Consider the following 12,354-nt stretch of genomic DNA (forward strand, 5'->3'; position numbering starts at 1 on the left):
TGGATATACAGCCGGTAATGGGATTGCTGGGTCAAATGGTCATTCTGAGTTCTTTGAGAAACCTCCAAACTGCTTTCCACTGTGGCCGAACAAATTTCCATTCCCACAAACAGGATATAAGCATTTCCTTTTCTCTGCAGCCTCACCAGTATCTGTTGTTTTTTGCCTTTTTAATAATAGCCACTCTGACTGGTGTGAGATGGTATCTCATTGTGGTTTGATTTACATTTCTGTAACAACTAGAGATGTTGAGCATTTTTTCATGTGTTTTTTGACTACATGTATGTCTTTTAAGAAATGTCTGTTCGTGTCTTTTGTCCGGTTTTAATGGGGCTATTTGTTTTTTGCCTGTTCAACTGTTAAGTTTCTTATAGATTCTGTGTATTAGACCATAGCTTGCAAATATTTTCTCCCATTCTGTAGGCTGTTTACTCTGTTGATAGTTTCTCTTGCTATGCAGAAGCTCTTTAACTTAATTAAGTCCCACTTGTCAATTTCTGTTTTTGTTGCAGTTGCTTTCAAGGACTTAAGTCATTAATCCTTTCCCAAGGCTGATGTCCAGAATGGTGTTTCCTATTTTTTTCTTAGGATTCTTATAGTTTGAGGTCTTACATTTACATTTTTAATTCATCTTGTGTTATTTTTTGCATATGTGGAAAGGCAGGAATCCAGTTTCATTCTTTGCATAAGACTAGCTGGCTATCTCAACACCATTTACTGAATAGGAAGCCCTTTCCTCATTGCTTATTTTTGTCGACTTCGTCAAAGATTAGATGACTTTAGCTGTAAGCGTTCATTTCTGGGTTGTATATTCTGTTCTGTTGGTCTATGTGTCTGTTTTTGTACCAGTGCCATGCTGCTTGGTTACTGTAGCTTTACAGTATAGTTTGAAGTCAGGTAATGTGATGCCTCTGGCTTTGTTCTTTATGCTTAGGATTGCTTTGGCTATTCAAGCTTTTTGGTTCAACATGAATAGTTTTTTTTGTTTGTTTTTTGTTTTTTTTAGTTCTATGAAAAATGACATTCGTAGTTTGATAGGAATAGCATTGAATCTGTAGATTGCTTTGGGCAGTACAGCCATTTTAACAATATTGATTCCTCCATTCCATCATCATGGAATGGTTTTATGTTTGCTTGTGTCATCTATGATTTATTGTAGCAGTGTTTTATAGTTCTCCTTGTAGAGATCTTTCACTTCTTTGAGTTAGATGTACTATTAAGTATTTTATTCTTTTTGTGGCTATTATGAATAGGATAGCATTCTTGATTCGGCTCTAAGTTTGAACTTCACTAATGTCTAGAAATGCTACTGATTTTTGTACATTGATTTTGTATCCTGAAACTTTACTGAAATTGTTTTTATCAGTTCCAGGAGCCCTTTGGCAGAGTCTTTGGGGTTTTGTAGGTATAGAATCATATCATCTGTGAAGATAACCAGTTTGACTCATTGTTTTCTTATTTGGATGTCTTTTACTACTTTTTCTTGCCCGATTATTCTGGCCAGCACTATGTTGAATAGGAGTGGTAAGAGTGGGCATCTTTGTCTTGTTCCAGTTCTCAAGGGGAATGCTTCCAGCTTTTGCCTATTCAGTATTAATGTTGGCTGTGGGTTTGTCATAGATGGCACTTATTATTTTGAAGTATGTTCCTTTGATGCCTAGTTTCTGGAGGGTTTTTATCATGAAAGGGTGTTGGATTTTATCTAAAGGTTTCCCAGATGTATTGAGATAATTGTATGATTTTTGCTTTTAATTCTGTTTACGTGGTGGACCACATGTATTGATTTGTGTGCACTGAACCAACCTTGCATCCCGGGAATTAAGCCTACTTGATTGTGGGGAATTAACTTTTTGATGTGCTGTTGGCTTTGATTTGTTAGTATTTTGTTAAGAATTTTTGCATCTGTGTTTATCAATAAGCACAATTAGAAATGACAAAGGTCACATTACAACTAATCCCACAGAAAAACAAAAGATCCTCAGAGACTATTATGAATACCTCTACACACACAAACTAGAAAACCTAGAGGAAGCAGATAAATCCCTGGAAATACATAATCTTGCCAGATTGAATCAGCAAGAAATATAAACCCTGAACAGACCATTATTATCAAGTAGCAAAACTGAATCAGTAATAAAAATCCAACTTAAAGAAAAAAGCCTCAGAACGATGGATTCATACTTGAATTCCACCAGATGTACAAAGAGGAGCCGATTCCTATTCTAAAACTATTGCAAAAAAAAAAAAGAAAATCCAGGCAGAAGAACTCCTAACTCTTTCTATGAAACCAGCATCACCCTGATACTAAAACCTTCTTTAATTTTCTCAATATTTTATAGTTTTCAGAGTATAAGTTTTGTAATTGTTTTATTACATTGTGTTCATTTTTGTATTGTTTGTTGATGGTATACGTGCATGCAATTGAGTTTTGTATGCTGATTTTGTATCCTACAATCTTGCTGAATTCAGTTATTATTTCTAATAATTTGTTAGGAAATTTCTAAATATTTTCTAGACAACTTTATATTACTTGCAAATAGACACCATTTTACTTCTTCCTTTCCAATAGGAATGCCTTTTCTTTTTTCTCACCTGCTTTTCCTGCCTAGAACCAGTACAATGTTGAATAGAAGTAGTGACAGCCAGGATCTTTGTCTTGCTCCAGGTCACTGAGGCAAAATTTTCAGTCCTTAACCATTACGTATAATGTTAACTGTAGGTTGTTCATATGTGTTCGTTTAAGGTGGAGGATTTCTCTTCTATTTCCAGTTTTTTGAGTGTTATTTGAAGAGGTGTTGAATTTTGTCAACTACTTTTTCTACACCTATTGAGTTGATCATGTCATTTTCCCCTTTTTATTCTATTAATATGTTGCATTACATTAATTGATTTGCAGATGTCAAAACAAACTTGCATTCCTGGAAAAAATCTGGTTGGGTATGTTCTGTGTTGCTGGATTCAGTTTGCTAGTTATTTTATGGAGGACTTTTATATCTACATTCATAAGAGACACTGGTTTGTAGTTTCTTATGATGTCATTGTATGGTTTTAGTATCAAAGAAATACTGGCTTCACAGAATGAGGTGGGGACTCCCTCCAACTTCTGATTTTGAAAGAGCATATGGAAGATTGTTATTAATTTATCCTTTAATGTTTGGCAGAATTCACCAGTGAGACCATCTGAACCTGGATTTCCTTTGGCACAGTTAGCTTGATTATTAATTCAATCTCTTTCCATGTTATAGATCTTTTCAGATTTCCTTTTTGTAAAGTTTTATTTTTTAAATAAATTTGATTGTGTATACTTAAGGTATACAACATGTCATAAGATGCATATAGATAGTAGAACAGTTACTACAGTGAAGCAAAATAACATATTCATCATCTCACATAGTTACCCATTTTGTGTGTGTATAGCAAAAGCAGCTAAGATGTATTAATTTAGCAATAATCCCAAATACAGTTCAATTTTATTAGCTATAATTCTCCTGTTTTATGATAGATGTCTAGACTTCATCTTACATATCTGCTCCTTTGTACCCTCTCACCTGCATTTCTCCTTTTCCTCTCTCTACCCCATCCCTGATAACTAGTTTTATCTCTTTATATTTGACTTTTTAAATTTCTAAATTCCACATGTAAGTGAAATCATGCAATATTTTTCTTCCTGCATCTGGCTTATTTCATTTAGCATAACAACCTCCAGGTCCACCTGCATTGTCACAAATGGCAATGCTTGAAAATTGCTTGAACCTGGGAGGTGGAGGTTGCAGTGAGCCAAGATCGTGCCCCTGCACTCCAGTCTGGGCGACAGAGCAGTACTCCATCTTAAAGACTTAAGTGTTAGACCTAAAACTATAAAAACCCTAGAAGAAAACCTAGGCAATACCATTCAGGACATAGGCATGGGCAAGGACTTCATGACTAAAACACCAAAAGCAATGGCAACAAAAGCCAAAATTGACAAATGAGATCTAATTAAACTAAAGAGCTTCTGCACAGCAAAAGAAACTACCATCAGAGTGAACAGGAAACCTACAGAATGGGAGAAAATTTTTGCAATCTACTCATCTGACAAAGGGCTAATATCCAGAATCTACAAAGAACTCAAACAAATTTACAAGAAAAAAAACAACCCCATCAAAAAGTGGGTGAAGGATATGAACAGACACTTCTCAAAAGAAGATATTTACGCAGCTAAGAGACACATGAAAAAATGCTCATCATCACTGGCCATCAGAGAAATGCAAATCAAAACCACAATGAGATACCATCTCACACCAGTTAGAATGGTGATCATTAAAAAGTCAGGAAACAACAGGTGCTGGAGAGGATGTGGAGAAATAGGAACACTTTTACACTGTTGGTGGGACTGTAAACTAGTTCAACCATTGTGGAAAACAGTGTGGCGATTCCTCAAGGATCTAGAATTAGAAATACCATTTGACCCAGCCATCCCATTGCTGGGTATATATACCCAAAGGATTATAAATCATGCTGCTATAAAGACACATGCACACGTATGTTTATTGCGGCACTATTCACAATAGCAAAGACTTGGAACCAACCCGAATGTCCATCAATGATAGACTGGATTAAGAAAATGTGGCACATATACACCATGGAATACTATGCAGCCATATAAAAAGATGAGTTCATGTCCTTTGTAGGGACATGGATGCAGCTGGAAACCATCAATCTCAGCAAAATATCACAAGGACAAAAAACCAAACACCGCATGTTCTCACTCATAGGTGGGAATTGAGCAATGAGAACACTTGGACACAAGAAGGGGAACATCACACACCGGGGCCTGTCGTGGGGTTGGGGGAAGGGAGAGGGATAGCATTAGGAGATATACCTAATGTAAATGATGAGTTAATGAGTGCAGCACACCAACAGGGCACATGTATACATATGTAACAAACCTGCACGTTGTGCACATGTACCCTAGAACTTAAAGTAAAATAAAATAAAATAAAAATACAAAACAGAGAAAAAAGAAAGAAAGAAAATAAGCAAGACTCAACTCTAGGCTGTCTTCAAGAGATTCATCTCACATATGAAGACAGCCATAGGCTCAAAGTAAATGTATGGAGAAAGATCTATCAATCAAATGGAAAACAAACAGGTAGAAGAGTTGCTATTCTTATTTCAGAAAAAAAAAACAACCAAGCAACAGACTTTAAACCAACAATGATCAAAAAGGACAAAAAGAAAGGCATTACATAAGGATCTTATTTTTATAAGGCTAAACAATATCCCATTGTGTGTGTGTGTGTATAAAACAAACATATAAAACACTGTTAACAAAAGAATAGATGATATATATATCATATACATGATATATCATATCTATATATCTATATAGATATATATCCATCATATATATCATATCTCATATATATGATATATATATATATATATATATCACAGTTTCCTTACCCATTCATTTGTTGAGGGACACTCCGGTCATTTCTATATCTTGGCTATTGTGAAATATGCTGCAGTGACCAGGTGAACAGGGAGTGCAGATACCTTTCTGAGGTTGTGATTTTGTTCCCTTTGGGTACAAGCATTAGAGGGGTTGCAGGGTCATATGGTAGTTCTATTTTTACTTTCCTTAGGAACCTCCATACTGTTTTCCATAATTGTTGCACAAACCGACATTCCTGCCGAAGTGTCTGGGGGTTCCCTTTTCTCTGCACTCTAACATTTGTTATCTTCTCTCTTTTTTCATAGCTACCCTATTCAGTGGGCATGAGGTGATATCTCAGTGGTTTTGATTTGCATTTTCCTGAGGATTAGTGATGTTGAGCACTTTCAATAGTTGTGTGAAAAGTGCTCAACATCACTAATCCTCAGGGAAGTGCAAATCAAAACCATGTTGGCCATTTTTATATCATCTTTTGAGAAGTATCTATTCAGGTCCTTTGCCTATAGTTTATTTTTTAAGTTCCAGGATACATGTACAGGACATGCAGGTTTGTTATATAGGGAAACATGTGCCATGGTGGTTTGCTGCACCCATCAACCTATCACCTAGGTATTAAGCCCCACATGCATTAGCTATTTTTATTGATGCTCTCCCTCCCTCTTGCCCCCGACAGGCTCCAGTGTATGTTGTTCTCTTCCCTGTGTCCATATGTTCTCATTTTTCAGCTCCCGCTTATAAGTGAGAACACGCGGTGTTTGATTGTCTGTTCCTGTGTTAGTTTGCTGAGGATAATGGCTTCCAGCTTCATCTACGTGCCCGCAAAGGACATGGTCTCATTCCTTTTCGTGGCTGCATAGTATTCCATGGTGTACCTATTTCTTTATCTAGTGTATCATTGATGGACGTTTGGGTTGATTCCATGTCTTTGCTATTGTGAACAGTGCTACAACATACATATGCATGCATCTCTATAATAGAATGCCCATGTTTTAAACTGAGCTATTTTTTATTTAATTATATAAGTTCTTTATAAATCTTGGATATTACCCCCTTATTAGATATATGACTCAGCAATTCCTCTTCCATATATACCACATATATCCATATATACCTATGAGAAATTAAATCACCACCTTGTAAATATCTTTTTAAAATATTAAAAATGAAAAGGAAAAATTATATATATATATTTATGGCATACAGCATGATGTTTTGATATATGTATGCATTATGGAATGGCTAAATCAAGCTACTAAATCTTTTTTGTGGCATGAACTTAAAATTTACTCCTTAGCAATTTTTATTTATACAATATATTATAAACAGCAATCACCACAAGGTACAATAGATGTCTTGAACTTATTCCTTCAGTCTAACTGAAATGTTCTGTCCTTGGACCAAGAGCTCCCTAATATTTCTTCTTATTTTTGGTAGTATGTGCCTAGTAGAAATTTGTTCATTTCATCTACATTACCAAATTTATTGGCTTAAAAGTGTTCATCATACTTGCATATGATTTTAATTTTTAAAGTCGAGATATAATTAAAAAACATAAAATTAACCATTTTGAAGTGATCCATGTAGTGGCATTTAATACATTCACATGTTCAACCACCTCTGTCTAGTTTCAAGACGTTTTCATCAGTCCAAAAGGAAACCCCATCCTAGTGAGTGACCATTCCCCATTCTCCTCCCTGCTCTGCTGCTGGCAGTTACCTCTCTGTGTTCTGTATCTGTGGATTTACCAATTATGGATATTTCATTGATGTGAAATCATGTAATATGTGACCTTTTGTGTCTTGCTTCTTTCACTGAGCATAAGGTTTCTGAGGTCCTTCCTCCGCTGTAACATCCACCAATCCCTCACTCATGTTCATAACTGAGAAACGTTCCGTTGTCTGTATATACGCATGTGCTTACCATCCACCCCTGTGGACATCCAAGTGGTGCCCCTTTGGCTATAACGCAAGCACTGCTGTGAGTTGGAAGCTCCTGCACTGGTTTGGGCACCTATTTCCACTTCTTTTGGGCAGACAGGCAGGATGGCATTCTTTTCCATGTTTAAGTTTTTATGGATAGTGAAAACTTAAACTCTTTTCCACAATGGCTAAATAACTTCACATTCCCAACAGCAACATATGAGGATTTCAACTTGTCCATATTCTTGCTAACTCTTATTACTTTGCTTCCTATTAATTTTGTCACTGATAACCATCCTAGCGGGTGTGGTGGAGCACTTCATTGTGGTTTTGACTCACAACTCCCCAGTGACTAGTAGTTTTAAGCATCTTATCATGTGCTTGTTGACCATTTGTATATCTTCCTTGGAGAATGTCCATCCAGTCCCTTGCTCATTTTAAATTTAAGCTTTTTTTGTTGTTGAATTGTAAGAGTTCTTCGAATATTATAGACACTATAATTCATTTTATTCTTGTAAGGTTAGTGGGAATCTCTCTTCTTTCATTCTGGATTTTAGTAATTTGAGTCATCTTTTTTTCTTTATGAGTTAATTAAAGGCTTCATAATTTTGTTGAGCTTTTCAAATAATAAAGTTACAGTTTCATTGATTTTTTTCTTTCATTTTTTGTATTCGATATTTTATTAATTTCTGGTCCACCCTTACACACAACAATTGTGAGATGAAATAAACACCTGAATGTGAAAGCACCTTTAAAAACTAACTTGTGTATAAATATGTATTAATTCAATAATTATTTAAGATGCTTTCTATCTGCCAAGCAGGCTCTGTTCTTGGTGCTTGGGATATGAGAGTGAAAATTTGTTCTACATGATGGTACTTAAAAATATGCATATCAATTATGTCTCTTATATGAAAGAACTGTACCCTACTCATCTTTATATTCCTTTTTCATGGCCCCCATTAAATGTTCCATGAATGTCAGGTAAATGCTAAAATAAGAGATATTTTTATTATCTGTCATTTTCTTGCAATTCCTCTTAGACAATGGCTCTGAGAGGAGAAAACCTATCTTAACCATTCTTGTGGTTTAAATTCTGTCTGCCACGATGCCACAAACATATTGTATGCTCAAGAATATCATTTTGATTAATTGCTTAACTTGAATCTGCCTTCATATTAATCCACATCAAGGGGAAACAAAAAAGGAGAAATCAAAATTAATAAAGTAAAATAATTAAGGTTAAGAAAATATCCTTATTGTTTTTAGCAACGAGGGCTATGTCTTCTGTTTTTCTCCATCTCACACAGATTGCCAGAGAACAGAACATACAGATGCTCCATAAATATACACATATAGAGCATACTGGTGCTCAATAAATCTCTACCTACTGTTCAATTGTTTTTCTCCTTGGAATTCCAACAGGTTAATTATCCCACTTCCCTTAGGGACAACCGAATAGTCATCACACAACCCTCCATCATCACTGCAGGGGTCCACAGTGGCAGACAAGTCTCGCTCTTCCCTTTCAGGAATCTTGCTGTGGGAACACAAATCAGTGCGTTATGTCTCTAGTGTTTAAGGCACTTACAATTTTTAATGCCATGTTTTTTAAAAAGAGAAAGTGAAGATCAACAACCCTGGTCAAACCATTCTTTCAAGCAGCCCTCCTTAGACAATGATCTTTTTTCTTTAAAATTTTAAACTTTTAGTCATCTTGTAGAAGAAAGAGAAATGTCATCCACCCACTAATTGTTTCAAAGTACTTCTTCTCCCCACCCTGAACAGTAGTCACTGTTTAAAAATTGCAGCACCTCGGAGAAGAGCCAAGATGGCTGGCTCCATGCAGGTAGGACGTGCTTCTCACAGAGACCAGTCCATGGCGTAGACCAGCACATTGCGAACAGATCCTTGGAAAAAGGGCTTTGAGCGTGGACGGTGAGGACACAGATCCCTGGCTGGAAGGGGAGGAAGCTGGGAACACTGTGCAGGGTTGCTGGGCAACAGGACTTGTTATCGGCCTTGAGTGACTCCAAGGGGAGGACTGAGAGAAACAGGCCTGGAATGACGCACTCTTGACCTGCATCTCCTCGATCCCAGCTTTGGGAGACCCAGTGACCCCCACAGACATCTGAGCTGGCAGGGAGAAGTGCCCACGGAGTTGGCACACAGAACTCCAGAAGATTTAGTGTGGGAATGGCTGCAGTGGAGCTCAGCCATGGGCCCCCATCCCCCAACGCTTGCCACACTCCCCTAGGTGGCTTTAAGCTTTGTTAGCTGTGGGACCAGAAGAGAGCAGGGCTGGCCGGCCCCTGGGATGCAGCCAGTCTGATCTGAATGCCCCTCTGACTGCTGGCCTCTTCCGGGCTCCCTGCCTGGATGCACCCACTTGCAGCACAGCAACAGCTGCCCAGCCAAGTCACTCATCAGTAGCCACAGCCATAGCCCTCTCACCAGCAGAACCCGCCTGTCCATCAGAGCACTTCTGCAGATAAACCCCCACCAGTGCACACCCACTCACAGCCTTCCCCCGCCAGCATGCACCCACCTGCAGCCTTCTCCCACTGTGCACACCCACTCACAGCCTTCTCCCACCATGTACGCCCTCCTGCAGCCTTCCTCCACCATATATACCCACCCGCAGCCTCCTCCCACCGTGTACACCCACCTGCAGCCTTCCCCCACCAGCATACACTTACGTGCAGCCTTCCCCCACCAGCATGCACCCACCCGCAGCCTTCCCCCACCATCATGCACCCACCTGCGGCCTCCCCGTTCTGTCTTGCCAGCACAAACATGCGTGTGCACTTATCATCTCCCTACAAGGGCACTTTGGCTAGCAGCCCCCACTGGAGTGTTGTTACCAGTGGACTGACTCAACTGCATGCTGTCTTCAAGAGACCAGGAGATTATTCTCATATGTGAAGACAGCCATAGGCTCAAAGTAAATGTATGGAGAAAGATCTATCAAGCAAATGGAAAACAAACAAGAGGAAGCATTGCTATTCTTATTTCAGAAAAAAAAAAAAAAGACTTTAAACCAACAATGATCAAAAAGGACAAAAAAAGGCATTACATAATGATAAAGGTTCAATTCAACAAGGCTTAACAATACTAAATATATAGGCACCCAATGCTAGAGCACCCAGCTTCATAAAAGAAGTTCTCAGAGGCTATGAAAAGACTTTGACAACCACACAATAATAGTGGGAGATTTCAACATCTCACTGACAGTGTCACACAGATAATTGAGGTAGAAAACTAACAAAAATATTTGGGACTTAAACTTCACACTTGACCAAATAGACCTAACAGATGTCTACAGAATACTCTCCCCAACAACAACAGAGTATATACATAGTCTATACAGAATATATAGTCTCCTCATCTCCACATGGCACATACTCTAAGACTGATAACATCCTTGGCCACACAGCAATTCTCAACAACAAATTCAAATAAACTCAAATCATACCAACCACACTCGGACCACAGCACAATAAACACAGAGATCAACACCAAGAACATTGCTCAAAATCATACACATCATGGAAATTAACCTCCTCTTGAATTACTTTTGGGTAAAGAATGAAATTAAGGTAGAAATCCAAAAATTATTTGAAACTAATGAAAACAAATATACAACATGCCAGAATCTTTGGGTCACAGGTAAAGCAGTGTTAAGAGGAAAGTTTATAGCACTAAATGATTACATCAAGAAGCTAGAAAGATCTCAAATTAATAAGCTAACATCACACCTAGAGAAACTAGAAAAGCAAGAGCAAACCAACCCCAAAGGTAGAAGAAGAAGAGAAATTGCCTAAATTAGAACTGAACTGAACAAAACTGAGACACAAAAATCCATTCAAAAGATCAACAAAACCATAAGTTGGTTTTTTGAAAGAATAAATAATATTGATAGACCACTAGCTAGATTAAGTTTAAACAGAGAGATCCAAATAAACACAATCAGAAATGACAAAGGGGATATTACTGCTGACTCCACAGAAATACAAAAAGCCCTTGGAGACTATTACTCACACCACTATGCACACAAACTAAAAAACCTAGAAAAAAATGGATAAATTCCAGGAAGCGTACCATCTCTCAATATTGAACCAGGAAGAAACTGAAATCCTGAACAGACCAATAATGAGTTCTAAAATTGATTCTGTAATAAGCCACCAACCAGAAAAAGCCCTGCACCATACAGATTCACAGCCAAATTCTACCAGACATAAAAGAAAGAGTGGATACCAAACCAATAAAACTATTCCAAAAAATCAAGGAGGAGGGACTTCTCCCTAACTCATTCTAGGAGGTCAGCATCATTCTGATACCAAAACCTGGCAGAGATACAAAGAAAAAAGAAAACTTGTGGTAAGTATCCTGATGAACATAGACGCAAAAATCCTCAACAAAATACTAACAAATCAAATCCAGCAGCACATTAAAATGCTAATCCACCATGGTCAAGCAGGCAATATTTATTCCTGGATGCAAGTTTGGTTTAACAAACATAAATAAATGTGATTCATCATATAAACATAACTAAAAATAAAAAACACATGATCATCTCAATAGATGCAGAAAAGGCTTTCAATGAAATTCAACATCCTTTCATGTTAAAAACCCTCACAAACTAGTCATCAAAGGAACTTACCTCAAAATAAGAGCCATCTATGACAAAACTACAGCCAACATCATATTGAATGGGTAAAAGCTGGAGGCATTTCCCTTGAGAACAAGAACAAAACAAGGATGCCCTCTCACACTACTTCTATTCAACATAGTACTGGAAGTCCTTGCCAGAGCAGTCAGGCAAGAGAAACAAATAAAAAGCATTCAAATAGAAAGAGAAGAAGTCAAATTACCTGTCTTTAGACTATATGATTCTATACCTAGAAAACCCCATAGTTTCTGCCCAAAGGCTCCTAAAACTGATAAACTTCAGTAAAGTCTCAGGATACAAACTCAACGTACAAAAATTAATAGCAT

At 37.6% G+C, this 12,354-nt stretch overlaps 1 protein-coding gene across 8 annotated transcripts in view; it reads right to left on the bottom strand.

Annotated features, from left to right (window-relative positions):
- Positions 1 to 12,354, bottom strand: part of LOC105491902 (DLG associated protein 2) — a 921,137-nt gene that overhangs the window by 432,350 nt on the left and 476,433 nt on the right. The gene's annotated exons all lie outside the window — the stretch shown is intronic.

This window comes from Macaca nemestrina, chromosome 8, assembly GCF_043159975.1.
Source record: "Macaca nemestrina isolate mMacNem1 chromosome 8, mMacNem.hap1, whole genome shotgun sequence".
NCBI lineage: Eukaryota > Metazoa > Chordata > Mammalia > Primates > Cercopithecidae > Macaca > Macaca nemestrina.